The sequence below is a fragment of the Meriones unguiculatus genome, assembly GCF_030254825.1.
Source record: "Meriones unguiculatus strain TT.TT164.6M chromosome Y unlocalized genomic scaffold, Bangor_MerUng_6.1 ChrY_unordered_Scaffold_25, whole genome shotgun sequence".
NCBI classification, from domain to species: domain Eukaryota; kingdom Metazoa; phylum Chordata; class Mammalia; order Rodentia; family Muridae; genus Meriones; species Meriones unguiculatus.
The window spans coordinates 9,061,188-9,077,307 of NW_026843710.1; the positions used below are offsets into that span (position 1 = coordinate 9,061,188).

Consider the following 16,120-nt stretch of genomic DNA (forward strand, 5'->3'; position numbering starts at 1 on the left):
TGGCTGCAAGATACTTGTCAGCTTTTTTGGGTGTGTACCAATTCACTAAGACATCAACTAAATTCCATAAAAAAAAAAAAAAAAAAAAAAAAAAAACAGTTGGGCTTTGCTTTTTACAGCATAACAACTAACCCAAAACTTAAAATTTTCTTATCTTTGCTTAATTTTCATTTAAAGGTTTTGAGTTATAATTATACTGATTTGAGAAAAAATATTGGAGCAAATTGATGAAGGCACATGCCTTTAATCCCAACACAAAGTAAAAAGAAACAGGCAGAAGGGTGAGTCCCTGATCATCCAAATTTACATAATAAAACCCAGGATGGCAACTCCTGCACTTTATCTACTTGCAGAGATAGTCTAGATTCAAAATGATAAAATTTTCCTTAAGGTTACCATGTCATTTCTTTTTTCTTAATGATAGCTGTTATGTCCTTACTGTTTTAAAGATTGAATTCACATCAATTTTAGATTTATATGAGGAGAGATGATGTCACAATGCTCTAAAAATGCCAGCCAATTTCAGAAAGTGGGACTTCCACAGAAGAACTCGTACCAAAGGGCATTTTGGCTTTAGAGATATGTTCTGTTGGTCAATGAAAAGACCTAAAATAGGCTGGGAGACAAACATGCAAACTGCATGCCTGTCATGTCAAAAAAACTTTTAAATGTTGACTAAATTAATATGTCACACTGTTCTGGAAGTTGACTTATCTCCTTTCAACATGAGATATTTTAAAGGGGATAAATATTGCTCATGCCTAATGCAAGATAGACAAAGGAGGCTTACAGCTGGCAAGTACACACCAGCCTAGTTAAGTACTAAAAACTCAAAAATTATATTTCATATGTGTAAAAGGAAAAACTGTCCATCCCATATCAAAATGGGCACAAAGAAAAACATAGCCAAAACAAATGTCAAAACCCAGGTACAAGATGCCTAACCCTAACCAAAACCCTAACCCTATGCTTTGCTGACATCACAATGGTATATTGGCTTCAAAATGCTATTATGATATCACAATGGAATTTTGACATCACAATTGCAGTATAACCTCAAAATGCTATTATAATATCATTATGGCATTTTGACATCACAATGATATTATGACATCACAAAGGAATGATGATATCACAATGCTTTGATGACATCACAATAGTGTCATGTCAGCCCAATGTTATTATGACATCACAAAGTTGTTATGGCACCAAAATGCTATTATGACATGATTATTGTATGATATCACAATGGGATTTTGATATCACAAAGCTATTATGATAGCACAATGCTATTAGGACTTTACAATTTAATTATGACATGATTGTCATATGAACTCACAATGAAATTTTGACATCATAATGGCATTATGACCTAAAAATAAGATTAAATCTTTACAATACTCTTATAACATCACAACAATAATATAATATCCCAATGCTATTATGAAATCACAATTACATAACATCAAAATATTATAACAACATCTCAATGGTATCATGATTTCACACTGGTATTTTGACATAACATTTGCGTCATGTTATCTAAAAGGCATTATGATATCCCAATGCTATTATAACATGACAATACTATTATGATATCACAATGCTCTTATGTCTTCACCATGATACATCTCAATGGTATTATAACATCACAATGACATAATCACTTTACAATGGCATTGCAACAGCACAATGCTATGATGACAACACCATGGTATTATGTCATCAAAAAGGCATTATGACATCAAAATGCTATTATGGCATCAAAATGATATTATTACATTACAATTTTATTATGGCATCTCAATGTCATTACATCATAACAATGGTGTCATGACTTCTCATGTCCTTTATTGCATCACAATGGTATTATGAAATCACAACAGTGTCATAATATCCTAATGATATTATGAAATCAGAGCTATTTGGAAATGATTGTGGCATGAAATAACAATGGAATTTTGAAATCACAAAGGCATTATTACCTCAAAATGCTATTATGACATCACAATATTATTAAGATATCACGATGGTATTTTGATTTCACAATGATGCTATCACAATGTTATTACATCAAAATATTGTGATATTTAAAAATAATTATGACATCACAATGGTATTTTGACAACACAATGATATTATAAGATCACAATGCTATTATGATATCACAATGGTATGACATTTGAATGCTATTATGACATCATAATTGTAAGAATCATAATGGTGTTATGATATCACAATGTTATTATGATACCTTATTGATACAATGACATCACAATGATATTATGACATCAAAACTTTATTATGACATCTCAATGGTATTATGTCATCACAAGGGTATCATCACATATACATGGTTTTATGACATCACATGATCTTATGAAATAAAAACGGTGTCATGAAATAGCAAAGTTATTATGACATCACAATGATATTATGATGTCAAAATAGTATGATACTCCAATGCTATTATAATATCAGAAAGGCATTATGATATCACAATGCTATTATGACATCTAATGGAATTATTACATGACAACAGTAAAACATACCAATGCAATAATATCCTTACAATGATCTGACATCACAGTGGTGCTATAATGTCACAATCATGTTATGACTTCACAGGGGAATTACAACATCACTATGCTATTATGACCCAAAATGCTATTATAATAATACAAAGATATTATAACTTCACAATGGTCTTCACATATCAATGCAATCATGATATCAACATGATATAACACCTGAATGCTATTATGATATCTGAATGGTATAATGACATTACAATGGAATGTGACATCACATTGCTATTATGACTTCCCAATAGCATTATGACATATCAGCTTTATGACATCACACTGGAATTAGGACATCATAAAACTATGATGACATAATAATGTTATTATGATATCACAATTGTATTATGGCATCACAATGCTCTTATGACTTAAAAAAGGAAAATGACACCACAATGGTATGACACTTAACTGCTTTGATAATATCACAAAGATATGACATCAAAATGCTATTATGACATCATAATGCTATTGTGACCTCAAAATGTTATTATGGCATCACAATGATATGAAATATCATATGTTGACATCACAATGGTATTATGACTTCTAAATGGTATTATGACATCACCATGATATTTATACAGTGGTATTATAAGATTGTGCTATGACATCACAACAAATTTTGACATCAAAATGCTACTATGACTACACAAAGGAATTAACTTGCAATGCTCTGATGATATTCAAATGGTATTATGACATCACAATGCTTTGATGACATCACAATTTGATTTTTCTAACACAATGGCATTATGACATCAAAATTCATCTTGTCATCCAAATGCTATTTTGACAACAGAATGCTATTATGATATGATTGTTTTATGATATCCCAGAGGAATTTCGACAATAACAATGACATTATAACATTATAATATCATAATGACCTCACGATGCTATTATGACCTCGAAATATTATTATGGTGTCACAATGAAATGACATCACAATGATTTTATGACATCACAATGCTATTATGATATCTCAATGCTAGTATGATATTATAATGATATGAAATCACACAGCCATTACAACATCACAAAGGTATTATGATATCATAATTCTATTATGACATCACAATATTATGACATCCAAATGGTATTACTATTTCACAACATTATTATGATATCACAATGCTATTTTGATATCACAATTCTATTATGACATCAAAATGTTTGATGACATCACAATGCTCTTACAACATGGTTGTATTATGATATCACAGTGGATTTATGATACTACAATGACTTTACAAAGATATTAAGACATCTCAATGTTATTATGATATTAAATGATCTTCTGATATCATAATGTAATTATGATATCTCAATGCTATTAGGACATCACAATGATAAGAAATCACAATGCTGTTATGATATCACAAACATATTTTGATATCACAATGTTATTATGACATTAAAATATGACATCCAAATGGTATTATGACTAAACAATGTTAATATAACATCACAATGCTATTATGACTTCAAAATGGTACTTCAACATGATTGTGTTATGTCATCACAATGGAATTTTGAAATGAACCTATTATGTCTTCACAACATTAGAAGTTCACAATGATATTAGGAAATGCAATGATATGATGATATCACAATGTTATTATTATTACAATGGCATCATGACATGAAAATTCATCATGACATTCCCAATGCTATTATGATACCACAATTGTTACATGTTGATTGCCTGAATGGGAGAATGATGTCATGAAATAGCTGAAAGCCAGTAAGAGTTGCTGGATCCAGTTATTAAAAGGGCCAAGTGGACAATGTTCTTAAGAGAAAGGCTGAGGAGTCCAACATACCTCAATCTGGGCAGATGAAATCACACAACACAGAGATGAGAGTCCCTGAGTACAAGACTTTTATTTCAGGAAAAGTGTCACATATTTTTTCAAGTGGTCATTAATAAAGACCTATGTCTTTGACATGTGATTTTCACATTATCATAGATTCCTTTATTATTTGTTAAATGTACAGCTATGTACTCAGTAAGTGAATTACTTCCTGGAAAAATGCTCCCAGAAAAATGTAACTCTTTGAACAAAAACTGTTTATTTGGGACCTTGCTTCTATTTTTACAGAGACTATGCATGATGTCACATCAGCAGGATGACAACTTGTTGTAGTCTTTCAGCAGAACTGACACTTTTCATACTGAACCACAAGCATCAGGCAGAGATAAGGAGATTGAGAGAGATAAAGAGCTAGAGAGACAGATTCAGAAATAGAGAGACCTAGACCTACAGAAACAAGACAAAGTGTTTGAGACAAAGAGAAAGACACCCATTCTGTGTGTCTTTCATTTTCATTGGCATATCAACATCAAAGCACACGCTCCTACAATATAACTCCAATAGGAATTACATTATCTCAGAAGGCCATACCTCCTAACCCTTCCCAGATATTTCCTCACTGGGGACTCAAAATGTTAATGAGCTTCAAGGGAACATTTTAATTCAAATCCCCAGGAAGTGGAAGAACACTGAGTGACTTCTAGGCTAAAATAATATAGTTATCCTGATAGTTTGTCATTAAATATAATGTTTTAAGACCCAATTACTTCTAAGTTCTAAAGAACAGGACTGACAACCTCCTTTGGGGAAAATGTAGATAGAAAAATACTTTGTTATTTCCCTAACAAGACATTCAGCTAAGAAAATGACATCATGATAATTTCAGGCAAAAGAATGGAACCAAGAAAAATCATTCTGGGTGAAGTAACTAAAATGCAGAAACAAATATGGTATGTATTCATTTGTTAGTAGTTCTAAAAGAGGGAGATAAACTTCCATTTTGCCATTGTTTGTGACCACACCAGTCTTTCACTGGGTGGATTGGGTGACAGTGAATTGAGATATTGGGCCAGGGAATCCTATGGAAATTTTCAAGAAACCCAGGCTGTTGTTTTTGAAATATGCTGCTTGCTGCCCATAACTGATTGATTGTTGCCATGTTTTTGGATCCACAGAGATGCTTTCTTCTGTATCAAATCAGTTTGCATACAAAGACCCATCACCCGATTTATGCACAGAGAGACCTTAAAACACCCATCTCTAAATGGGATTTCCTATAAAATTCTCCCTCCCCTCAGAGCTCTGGGAAGCCTGCAGGAGAGGAGGCATGAAGAGGCTCACAAGTAGAGGGGATTGAGGACACAAAGAGAAAAATGTCCTCAGAATCAGAATGCAGAGGAAGCTGATGCAACAAGCCTTGTTGGACATGATAATCTAGGTTTAGATAGAAGGACGAGGAGGACCTGCCCTATCAGGGAACTACAGAAAGTTCATAGGGGTAGAAGGAAGGTTGGTAGGACTGCAAGGAGAAGGGGAGAGGGCAACAGAGGAGATACAAATTGAACAATATGTAATAAATAAATGTATAAGAAAAAATGTGATCAAGGTGATGAATTATAGAGCTCTTCAGGACTGATGGCATTTTCTTGGGGGTGGTACCAGCGTACAGCAAGGATGAACTAAGTTTTCTTTAAGGAACTTGGCACTGAGACTCCGATCATATTTCAATGAGTGTATGAACCACAACCCTTCAATTGATGTATTTTAAAGACAAAAATTTTAGTGTGACACATGAGTAGGAATTTTAATGTGGGAGCAATGGAACAGGAGTGTAATGTATAGTATATGAATTTTCCACATAATCAATAAAAATGATATGTGGACAACTTTTACAATAAAATTTAAGCTAGAGAAAAGATTCTGCTAAAGGAGGACAGAGTTTGACTTTGTAAGGCATGCTTTCCAGGAACTAATTATGTAGCAGAGAATCCTAGCCATGAACTAGTGGTCACCCAGCTAACTCAGACCCCATGAGCTCAGGTGGCACCTCTGAATGAGCAGTCCTGCATGATAACACTATGTTTGGAGGGGTTGCCTGGAGGACCACTGCAGGAATCACTGTTGCTCTTGGGTCCTAGGCATATAACATGGACATATTATTCATTCCTGAAGGACTAGTTTGAACTGTAAACCTAGACAATGAGCATTGCTCAATGACCAATGCACATAGGACACAGCTGCAGATCCAGCCAGGTCAGCCAACTCAACCCTTCTCATAGGTGGTTGGCAAACCTAGTGTGGAACTGCATCAGCTGTCAAATCCTTTATTGCCCCTCAGTTCTCCTTTTAAACTCACAGATCTTTCTCTGGTTCAACCAAACCAATTCTAGGAATTATCTGATTTCCTTTTTTTTTTTTTTTTTCCTGCTTAAAAGTCTCAATAGCCTAGGCCCAGCCTTCTTCCTATTATATCAATATGAATGTGAAGGTTCATTTAGTGAGTACACCAGTAAATGCTCAGTTCAAAGTCACAACCTAGGAAATTTCAGATCCAAGACCACAGTAGCAGACCTCCTTGTCATTTGGTACATTCCCCTTAATCCCACATCACCATGAAGCTTCCTAATTAGGAAGGTGTCCAATTAAATAAACAGTAAAGTCTCATTTCCTACCTGACATTGTCATAGAGGTAAATAGGAGTAAAGATATGGGATCTGGATAAAGGGATGAGATAAATGCTTTTTGGGTTTCACAAGAAAAAGTCAAGTGTGTACAGGATCACAGAAATTGCACTGTGATGAAAGTTTGTTTATTCATCTCCATGGAAACTTCAATATGCTCTCAGGTGCTGATTGATAGAACAGAGAATAATGTTATGAAACAGGTTAAATACAGTCAGGACACAGGTATTAAAAGGGCCAAGTGGAAAGCCTGCTTGAGAGAAAGGCTGAGTATGCTTCAATGTGTCCAGGTGAAAGCACACAACCCAGAGATGTCAGTGTCTGTGTCCAAGATTCTAGTAGGAAAAGTGTCAAATATTTCTTTCAAGTGGTCATTACTGAAGTCACTAGTCCTTGACATGTGACTTTCACATTATCACAGATTCCATTATTATTTGCTAAATGCACAGGTATGTCCTCAGTCAGTGAATTACTTTCTGTAAAAAAGCTTCCTGAGAAATCCAACTCTTTGAACGTAAAGCATTAAAGTGGCACCTTGCTTATATTTTTACAGAGACCATCCATGCTGTCACATCAGCAAGCAGTCATCTTATTGTAGTCCTTCAGCAGAACTGAGAGTGTTTCACAAGCCACAGTCAGAGAGAGGGAGACAGAGGGACAGAGAGAGAAGGAGCTAGAGAGATAGATTCAGATGGAGAGATAGAGAATGAATCAAAGAGATAAAGTGACATAGACCAAGAGACAGAGACTTCATTTTTCTGGTCACTTTCATTGGCATATCAACAGAAAGCACACCCTCCCATAATATAACTCCAGTAGGAATATTATTATCGAACATGGCCATTACTGTTAACCATTCTCAGACATTTCCTTACTGGAGACTTAACATGTAAATAGATTAGCTTCAAGGGGAAATTAAAATTCAAATCACGAGGAAGTGGAAGAAGATTGAGGGAATTCTAAGCTAAAAGAACATAGTTATCAAGATAGTTTGTTATTTAATAAAATGAATACAGTCCCAGCAACTTCTAAAGAATAGGACTGACAATCTCCTTTGGGGGAAATGTGGAATATTTCAGTAACCGAGTATTCTTCAGCTAAAAAAAAAAAAAAATGATATCATGATGTTTTCAGGCAAATGGATAGAACCAGGAAAAATCATCGGTGTGAAGGAACTAAAATGCAGAAAGACAAATATGGCATGTATTCACTTATTAGCATATGTCCTAATAGTGGGGGATAAAGTTCAATTAATCCATCTATTGTGACCAAACGAGTGTTCCACTAGGAATGAATAGGGTGGCAATGAAGAGAACTGTTGAGCCAAGTCATCCTATGGAAATTTTCAAGCAACCCAAGCTGTTGTTATTTAAATATGTTGCTCTCTGCCCTCAACTGATAGATCAGTGCTATGATCTTGGATCCACAAAGATGATTCCTTCTGCATCAAATGTGATAGAATACAGAGACCCGCAGTCCAATATTATATACAGAAAGACCTTAAGACCATGCATCTCTAAATGGGATTTCCCTATGAAATTCTCCTTATCCTCAGAGCTCTGGGAAGCCTGCAGGAGAGGAGGCAGGGAGGATGTCATAAGTAGAGGGAATTGAGAACACAAAGAGAACAATTCCCTAAGAATCAGGCCTCAGAGGAAGATGATAAACCAGCCTTGGTGAGACCTGATAAGCTAGGGTCAGATAGAAGCTGGAGAAAGACCTTCCCGATAAGGGAACTAAAAAAAGTTCATAGCAGTAGAAGAAGGAGGCTGGGTGGGACTTGAAGAAAATGAGAGAGTATACAGCAGAAGGAATTCAAAGTAAAAAAAATCATAATAAATAAATATGTAAGAAAAACTGTGATCAAAGGGGATGAAGTATAGAGCTCTTCAGGACTAATTGTCTTCTTGCAGGTGGTGTCTGGGCATGGCAAGGACAAACTCAGTTTTATTTAAGTAACTTGGCCCTGAGACTCTGATCATGTTTTGGTGAGAATTTGAACACATACAACTGGTGTATTTTAAAGAAAAATAATTTATGTGTGACACATGGGTAAGAATTTGAACCTGGAACAATGGAAAAGTAGTGTAATGTATATTATATGAAATATCCAAATAAAAAATAATATTTTGACAATTTTTACAATGACTTTTAATATGGAGAATAAATTCCTCCCTTGTATTTGGGGCATATATGTTCAGGTTTGTGATGTCTTCCTGGTAGAATTTTCCCTTGATGAGTATGAAGTGTTGCTGTACAATTTTTTTTATTAATTTTCGTTGAAAGTCTAATTTTATCAGATATTAGAATGGCTACTCCTGCTAGCTTCTTGGTACTGTTTGCTTGGAAAGCCGTCTTCCAGCCCTTTCCCCTCATATAATGTCTATCTTTGTGACTTATGTGTGTTTCTTGTATGCAACAGCTTGCTGGGTCTTGAATACGCATCCATTCTGTTAGTCTGTGTCTTTTTATTCGAGTATGGAGTTCATTGATGCTGAGAGATTAATGACCAGTGACTGTTAGAGCCTTTGATTTTGATGTTGGCTGTGGTAGTAAGTTTGTATGTTTGGTTGCATTTGTTTCACTGTAGTGAGGTTAATTATTTCCTGTGTTTTCTTGAAAGTAGCTAGTATTCTTGGCTTGTATTTTTCCTTCTAGTGTCTTTTGTAATGCTAGATTTGTGTGTAGGTATTGTTGAAATTTGTTATTGTCATTGAATATCTTGTTTTCTCCATTCATGAGGACTGAGGATTTTGCTGGGTAGAGTAGCCTGGACTGACATCTGTGTTCTCTTAGGGTCTGAATGATATCTGCCCAGTCTCTTCTGGCTTTCCTAGTCTCTGTTGAGAAGTCAGGTGTGATTCTGATGGGTTTACCTTTATATGTTCCTTGGCCTTTTCCTCTTGCAGCTTTTAGTATATTTCCTTTGTTCTGTATACTTAGTGTTTATTATTATGTGGCAGGAAGATTTTTCTTTTTCTTTTTATGTAGTCTTGAATTTCTTGGATGGTCTGTGTCAGGAATTTTTAGATTTAACATTTTCTTTGACAGAGACATTGATTTCCTCCATTGTATCTTCCACACTGAGATTCGTTCTTTCATCTCTTGTAGTGTATTGGTTATTCTTACCTCTGTTTTCTTCCCTAAGTTCTTTCTCTCCACAATTTCCTTTATTTGTGTTTTCTTTATTTTCTCAAACAATATGGACAACTACTCGAATTTTCCTGTTATCCTTGTACAGGGGTCATGCAAATTTCTCTGTATAATTTCAATTTTAGTATATGTATACTAAAAAGTACACTAGAAAGAAATATATGTGCTAAAGAAATAAGCATCACATATTTCTTTCTAGTGGTCATTAATAAAGTCTTGTGCCCTTGACTTGTAAGTTTCACTTAATCACAGATTCAATTATTATTTGTCAAATGCAAAGATATGTTCTCACTCAGTGAATTATTTACTGTAAAGTGCTCCCTTACCAAGACAAATCATTGAACAAAAAATGTTTACTTGGGATATTGCTTTTATTTTTAAAGAAATGATCCATGAAGTCATGTCATCAAGCAGTCATCTTGTTGTAGTCATTTATCAAAACTTATAACTTTTCATAATGAACCACAAACAGCAGGCAGAGATAGGGAGAATGAGAGAAACAGGGGAAAAGCTAGGGAGACAGATTCAGAAATAGAGAGACTGAGACAGACATTAACAAATACATAAATTGATAGAAACCTAGAGACAGAGATTGCATTCCCTCTGGTCACTTTCTTTGGCATATCAGCATCAAAGCACACCCTCCTATAATATAAATACAAAGGAACTATATTTTTTAGTATTTTTTATTTTAATTTTTATTACTTACACTTCATTCACTTTGTATACCACCATAATCTCCCTTCTCACAATCTCTCCCCCATCTTCATGCATGCCCTTCCTCGAGTTCACTGATAACGGAGATCTTCCTCTCATTCCTTCTGATCCTAGTCTATCAGATCTCATCATGAGTGGCTGCATTGTCTTCAATTGTCTTCATTGCAAGGCTGTTCCCCCATCAGAGTGAGGTGATTAAAGGACATGCAAATCAGTTCATGTCAGAGAGAGACCCTGTTCCCATTACTATGGAACTCCCTTGAACAATGAACTTCCATAGGTTATATCTGTGTAAAGTTATAGGTTATCTTCATGCATGGTCCTTGGTTGGTATAAGAGTCTCAGCAAAGACCCCTGTGCTCAGATTTTTTTTCTGTTGCTCTCCTTGTGGAGCTCCTGTCCTTTCAAGATCTTCCTATTTCATACTTCTTTCATTAGATTCTATGCTTTTTGCCCAACAGTTGGCCATAAATTTCAGCATCTGCTTTGATAGTCTGCAGGGCAGAGCCTTTCAGAGGCCCTCTGTGACAGGCTTCTAACTTGTTCTTTATTTTCTCCTTCTTCTTATTTCCATTCTGTTTGCTTTTTGGGAGGTGGAATGAGCATTTTTTTTCAATGCAGTTTATTCAGGAACCTTGAACAAACATCTGACCCTGGGGAAAGCCAGCCCACAGCTTAAATAGCCTCTGGGTAGCCAACCCCAGCGTGCCACGTGGGCATTGCAGATAGGTCCACATACATGGAAGAAAGCCAGATGCACAGCCTTAGCCATATGTGGAATTGTTCGTGACAGAGAGCACTCACCATCCGGAAGGTAGAAGGCGGAAACCAGCTCCATCTTTAAGGCACAGCATTCCGCAACTCTCTACAGTTCCCCCTTTTTGTTTTAGACGCATCAGGCAAGAGTAGAGGTCTGATCTCTGATATTAGAAATAAATTGGGACTTTGTACTGATGTTCATTTAGGTGTCATCCACCCAAAGAGCATCAGACCTGTCCGATACCTTTTTCTCAGAGGCGGGACCTGGGGCATCAACCCGCATGCAATCAGACCTGCTCTTCTCTGGGTCCAAAGCAGCTGACCCTGAGTGCAGTGCTTAGCCTCGCATCCTGAGCATAACATTTTAGCTTTTTATGGTAGCCAACCATGCTTGGGGAGACTGTCCTGCTTTAATGGCTGTAAAGGTCTCAATGGTCATGGCTGCATTACGCTGTTGTGAGACTCTAATCTTGCATATATACCACAGGCAAACCAAGGAGACCAACACCAGAAGGCCTGCTAACGCTCCCATGCCCGCCCATTTCTTCAGATGATTAATGGCTGCAGCAATCCATGATAATAATCCTGTGGCTAGTCCTGCGTCCACTCTGGTAGAATTTACTGTGACAATGGCCACTCTCAGCTGCTCCATCGTAGTATCGAATTCTACAGTCCAATTACCTAAAATATAGCTCAACAATTGTTTAGACAGATTTGCAGCACAGGAAAAATTCTCATGTTATATGCTAGTGACTCAAAGTCCAGCATATTTTCATTGACAGCCAAGTTGAGCGATTTGCCATAGGGTATCAATTTGCTCCTGCAAGAGGTCAATCCTCTGATTGAACACCATCAAGCTTCCTTTTAGTTGAGCATTAATTCCTTTTTGTACAACTAAGTCATGAGCTACATTGGCTAAATGATTATTCAGGGTCTGAGCAGTCTGCACAGTATGACTCATGGCTAATGTCCCGGTGGTAGCTCCAACAGCCGTCAATGAGATGGTAGTAACAATGGTGGCTGTAGTTCCAAGATCCCTTTTCTGTCTGAAGAGAGTCATAGCGTGAGGGGCATCAACGGGCACAGACACCCAGCGAGGCATGCACCAGGACATACCTAAATTTACTAGCATTCCAGGATTGGGCAAAAAGCAAGTATCATCACCACAATTACTTGGCTCTATCTGGCTAATAATGAATAAAAATGGGGGATATAAACAAACAAGTGTGGGCTTATAGGAAATATTATGAGAAGCCTTAACCCCCTTGTTGGAACATCCTGCATCAGTTCTAGAACTAGCAGTGGTGGTGTCCGAGGTCTGAGTAGGTTCAGGAGACCATTGCCCCCAGGGGCCAGACGTGCTCCATGCCAATTGACTAACTCCATGTTTTCCTCCACTTTTGAAAGTCATTTAAGGTTCTTAAATTATTTTTTCTTTTTTTTAATTTTTCATCAATTTCACTTTAGTCATTCTGCATCCCCCCATAAGCCCCTCCCTCCTCCCCTCCCAACCCCACCCTCCCTCCTCCCTCTGCTTGCATGCCACTCCCCAAGTCCACTGATAGGGGAGGCTCTCCTCTCCTTTCTGATCTTAGTCTATCAGTTCACATCAAAAGTGGCTGCATTGTCCTCTACTATGGCCTGGTAAGGCTGCTCCCCCCCAGGGGGAGGTGATCAAAGAGCAGGCCAATCAGATTATGTCAGAGGCAGTCCCTCTTCACATTACTATGTAACCCAATTGGACTCTGAACTGCCCTGGGCTACATTTGTGCAGAGGTTCTGGGTTATCTCTATGAATAGTTCTTGGTTGGAGTATGAGTTGCTGGGAAGTTCCCTGTGTTCAAATTTTCTGGTTCTGTTGCTCTCCTTGCAGAGACCCTGTCCTCTCCAGCTCTTACTATTTCCCAGTTCTTACCTAAAATTCCATTCACTCTGCCCAACAGTTGCCCATCAGGCTCAGCATCTGCTTTGATAGTCTGAAGGGCAGAGGCTTTCAAAGGCCCTCTGTGGTAGGTTCCTAGGTTGTTTCCTGTTTTCTTCTTCTTCTGATGTCCATCCTCTTTGCCTTTCTGGATGGGGATTGGACATTTTAGTTAGGGTAAAATTTGCTTATTTTCTTTAGATGCACATGTTTTAGTGGGTTTGTCCTATGTTGTATGTCTATATGAGTGAGTATATACCATGTGTGTCTTTTTGCTTCTGGGACAACTCACTCAGGATGATCCTTTACAGATCCCACCATTTACCTGCAAATTTCATGAGTTCCTTATTTTTCATTGCTGAGTAATATTCCATTGTGTAGATGTGGAATGAGCATTTTTGCCAGAGTCCTCCCTCTATATTATTTTCTTTAGGTGTTGGAATTTCAGTAGGTTTATCCTATATTATGTATCCGTATGAGTGAGTATATATATTGTGTGTATTTCTTTCTCTGGGATAGCTCACTTAGGATGATATTTTACAGTTCCCACCATTTACCTGCAGATTTTATGATTTCCTTGTTTTTTTTTTTTTTAATTGCTGAACAATATTCCATTGTGTAGCTGTATCACCACATCTGTATCCATTTTTCAGTTGGGGGTCATGTGGATTGTTTCCAGGTTCTGGCTATTATAAATAAAGCTGCTACAAACATGGTTGTGCAAATGTCCTTATTACTTGAGCTACCTTTGGATATGTGCCTAGGTATAGAGTAGCTGTCTATTGAGGAAGCACTGTACCTAGTTTTCTGAGAAAGCACCAGATTGATTTCCAGAGTGGTTATACAAGTTTACCTTTCTACCAGCAGTGGAGGAGGGTTCCCTTTATGCAGAACATCTCCACTATGTGTTGTCACTTGAGGTTTTGATCTTGGCCATTCTCATGGATGTAAGGTGTAATCTCAGGATTGTTTTCATTTGTTTTTCACTGATGGCTAATAATTTTGAGCATTTCTTTAAGTGTTTCTCTGCCATTCAATATTCCTCTATTGAGAATTCTCTCTTTAGCTCTGTTCCCCATTTTTTAATTGGATAACTTGACTTGTTGCTTTTCAACTTCTTTAGTTCTTTATATATACTGGATATTATCCCTCTGTAACATCGAGGCTTGGTGATGATTCTTTCCCAATCTGTAAGCATTTATTTTGTTTTGAAGACAGTGTTCTTTGCTTTACAGAAGCTTTTCCATTCCACGAGGTCCCATTTACTGACTCTTGCTCTTAGAGCCTGTGCTGTTGGTGTTCTGTTCATGAAGTTGTCTTCTAGTCCAATCAGTTCAAGGTTCTTCCCCACATTTTCTTCTAACTGATTTAATGTGTCTGGTTTTATGTTGAGGTCTTGGACTTTGCTTTTGTGCAGGGTGATAAGTATGGATCTATTTACATTTTTTCTATATGTAGACATCCAGTTAGACCAGCACCATTTGCTGAAGATCTCTCTTTTTTCCATTGTATGGTTTTGGTATCTCTGTCAAAACTCAGGTGCCCATATGTGTGTAGGTTTATTTGTGTGTCTTCCATTTGGTTCTGCCATTCTGTTTTTATGCAGTTCCATGCAGTTTTTATTGCTGTTACTCTATAGCACAGCATGAGTTCAGGGATAGAGATATCTCCAGAAGAACTTTTACTCTAGAGGATTGTTTTAGCAGAGAAACCTAGCCATGAATTAGTGGTTACACAACTACCTCCAACCACATGAGCTCATGTGGCACCTCTGAACAAGCAGTCCTGGAATAAACTACTTTTAGAAGGATTGTCTGTTGGACCACAACAGAAAACACAGCTGCTCTTGTATCCTTGTATCTTGTATATAGGCATATAACCCCAAACCCATTTCTCTCTCCTGAAGGCCCAGTTTAACTGCAATCATCAGGATTGAGGTGTTCCTCACTGATCACTGAGTGGGAGACATTTGCCAATCCAGACACATCAGTGAAGTCAACTGTGCTCATAGAGGGTTGGCCAAAGATATAACAATGAAATCATGACATCACAATGCTATTATAATATCACAATACTATTATGACCTCATATGGTATGATAACAATGTAATTATAAAATCACAATAATAACAGAACAATGCAATTGAGACATTACAATGCTTACATGACATCACATTATTGGTATCATATCACAATTGTATTATGACATCACAATACTCTTATGCATGAGAGGATAGAGAAAGACTGTCATAAGTGTCATATCATTGTGGTATGACATCACAATGGAGTTTTGACTTCACAGTGGCATTATTATATCAAAATACTATTACATCATCACAATGATTTTATGACATCACAATGAAATCATGATATCACACTGGAATTATGACTCACCATGGTATGATGACATGATATTGTTGTGATGATATCCCAGTGTTATGACATCCCATGTTATTATAATATCACAATGCTATTATGACTTCACAATGTT

The 16,120-nt window shown here is 36.8% G+C and overlaps 1 non-coding gene across 1 annotated transcript; it reads right to left on the bottom strand.

The window, feature by feature from the left end:
- Nucleotides 1–10,276: 10,276 nt before the first annotated feature.
- On the bottom strand, nucleotides 10,277–10,381 carry LOC132651769 (U6 spliceosomal RNA). Its single transcript, XR_009589333.1, has one exon. It is a non-coding gene; the product is annotated as a U6 spliceosomal RNA (small nuclear RNA).
- Nucleotides 10,382–16,120: the final 5,739 nt, after the last annotated feature.